This window comes from Pleurodeles waltl, chromosome 5, assembly GCF_031143425.1.
Source record: "Pleurodeles waltl isolate 20211129_DDA chromosome 5, aPleWal1.hap1.20221129, whole genome shotgun sequence".
Classification (NCBI taxonomy): Eukaryota; Metazoa; Chordata; class Amphibia; order Caudata; family Salamandridae; genus Pleurodeles; species Pleurodeles waltl.
Window position 1 is genome coordinate 862,988,496 of NC_090444.1, and position 2,500 is coordinate 862,990,995.

General features: G+C 46.5%; 3 non-coding genes and 1 pseudogene across 3 annotated transcripts; all 4 read left to right on the top strand.

Moving 5' to 3' along the window:
- The first annotated feature begins 308 nt into the window (after nucleotides 1-308).
- Nucleotides 309-427, top strand: LOC138298029 (5S ribosomal RNA). Its single transcript, XR_011204556.1, has one exon. It is a non-coding gene; the product is annotated as a 5S ribosomal RNA (ribosomal RNA).
- Nucleotides 428-873: 446 nt separating this feature from the next.
- On the top strand, nucleotides 874-982 carry LOC138298345 (5S ribosomal RNA; annotated as a pseudogene).
- A 442-nt stretch (nucleotides 983-1,424) lies between these two features.
- On the top strand, nucleotides 1,425-1,543 carry LOC138298030 (5S ribosomal RNA). The gene has a single exon (XR_011204557.1). It is a non-coding gene; the product is annotated as a 5S ribosomal RNA (ribosomal RNA).
- A 443-nt stretch (nucleotides 1,544-1,986) lies between these two features.
- On the top strand, nucleotides 1,987-2,105 carry LOC138297734 (5S ribosomal RNA). The gene has a single exon (XR_011204276.1). It is a non-coding gene; the product is annotated as a 5S ribosomal RNA (ribosomal RNA).
- The last annotated feature ends 395 nt before the right edge of the window (nucleotides 2,106-2,500 follow it).

The window sequence follows — 2,500 nt, forward strand, 5'->3', positions numbered from 1 at the left end:
AAATACACTCTTTCTGAAGGAAAATTGATAATTTTTCTGCACTTCACACTCACCCCAAGCTGCTGGTGGTGAGCTGGTCTGTTGCTGCTTGTTCTGGGCCCTAAAGAAAGGGCAGTCTGAGACTGTGTGTAAGTGCAGGTGAAGCGATTACGAGGCTGGTGCAAAACAGGGTGTGTGTTTGGACCTCTGTAAGAAGTTTGTGAAGGAGGGCAGTTTGTGAACAGAAGAGTGCAGGTGTGTTTGAGAGCAGCAGGCTCCAGACCGGCGGGCAGTCTCAACACAAGAGGCCTGAAACAGGAGTATGTTCTGCATATGGCCATACCACCCTGAATGCGCCTGATCTCGTCTGATCTCAGAAGCTAAGCAGCGTCGGTCCTGGTTAGTACTTTGGTGGGAGACCACCTGGGAATACCAGGTGCTGTAGGCATTTTGCCTCTTGCAGACATTAGGTGGTGCACGTCTTAGAACAAATGCATTGAGTCCTCTCTAATGTTACTTTTCATTTATTATTTCTTCTACTCTTTTTTCCTTTCTTAAAATAAATAAAAAAACAGCAATAACACTAAAATACACTCTTTCTGAAGGAAAATTGAGAATCTTTCTGCACTTCACACTCACCCCAAGCTGCTGGTGATGAGCTGGTCTGTTGCTGCTTGTTCTGGGCCCTAAAGAAAGGGAAGTCTGAGACTGTGTGTAAGTGCAGGTGAAGCGATTACGAGGCTGGTGCAAAACAGGGTGTGTGCTTGGACCTCTGTAAGAAGTTTGTGAAGGAGGGCAGTTTGTGAACAGAAGAGTGCAGGTGTGTTTGAGAGCAGCAGGCTCCAGACCCGCGGGCTGTCTCAACACAAGAGATCTGAAACAGGAGTGTGTTCTACCTACGGCCATACCACCCTGAATGCGCCTGATCTCAGCAGCTAAGCAGTGTCGGGCCTGGTTAGTACTTGGATGGGAGACTGCCTGGGAATACCAGGTGCTGTAGGCATTTTGCCTCTTGCAGACAGTAGGTGGTGCACGTGTTAGAACAAATGCATAGAGTACTCTCTAATGTTAATTTTCATTTATTTTCTTCTACTCTTTTTTCCATTCTTAAAATAAAAAAAAAACAGCAATAACACTAATATACACTCTTTCTGAAGGAAAATTGATAATTTTCTGCACTTCACACTCACCCCAAGCTGCTGGTGGTGAGCTGGTCTGTTGCTGCTTGTGCTGGGCCCTAAAGAAAGGGAAGTCTGAGACTGTGTGTAAGTGCAGGTGAAGCGATTACGAGGCTGGTGCAAAACAGGGTGTGTGTTTGGACCTCTGTAAGAAGTTTGTGAAGGAGGGCAGTTTGTGAACAGAAGAGTGCAGGTGTGTTTGAGAGCAGCAGGCTCCAGACCGGCGGGCAGTCTCAACACAAGAGGCCTGAAACAGGAGTATGTTCTGCATATGGCCATACCACCCTGAATGCGCCTGATCTCGTCTGATCTCAGAAGCTAAGCAGCGTCGGTCCTGGTTAGTACTTTGGTGGGAGACCACCTGGGAATACCAGGTGCTGTAGGCATTTTGCCTCTTGCAGACATTAGGTGGTGCACGTCTTAGAACAAATGCATTGAGTCCTCTCTAATGTTACTTTTCATTTATTATTTCTTCTACTCTTTTTTCCTTTCTTAAAATAAATTAATAAACTGCAATGACACTAAAATACACTCTTTCTGAAGGAAAATTGAGAATCTTTCTACACTTCACACTCACCCCAAGCTGCTGGTGGTGAGCTGGTATGCTGCTTGTGCTGGGCCCTAAAGAAAGGGAAGTCTGAGACTGTGTGTAAGTGCAGGTGAAGCGATTGCGAGGCTGGTGCAAAACAGGGTGTGCGATTGGCCCTCTGTAAGAAGTTTGTGAGGGAGGGCAGTTTGTGAACAGAAGAGTGCAGGTGTGTTTGAGAGCAGCAGGCTCCAGACCGGCGGGCAGTCTCAACACAAGAGGCCTGAAACAGGAGTGCATTCTGCCTACGGCCATACCACCCTGAATGCACCTGATCTTGTCTGATCTCAGAAGCTAAGCAGCGTCGGGCCTGGTTAGTCCTTAGATGGGAGACCACCTGGGAATACCAGGTGCTGTAGGCATTTTGCCTCTTGCAGACAGTAGGTGGTGCACGTCTTAGAACAATTGCACATATTCCTCTCTAATGTTACTTTTCATTTATTATTTCTTCTACTCTTTTTTCCTTTCTTAAAATAAATAAAAAAAACAGCAATAACACTAAAATACACTCTTTCTGAAGGAAAATTGAGAATCTTTCTGCACTTCACACTCACCCCAAGCTGCTGGTGGTGAGCTGGTCTGCTGCTTGTGCTGGGCACTAAAGAAAGGGAAGTCTGAGACTGTGTGTAAGTGCAGGTGAAGCGATTGCGAGGCTGGTGCAAAACAGGGTGTGTGCTTGGACCTCTGTAATAAGTTTGTGAAGGAGGGCAGTTTTTGAACAGAAGAGTGACGGTGTGTTTGAGAGCAGCAGGCTCCA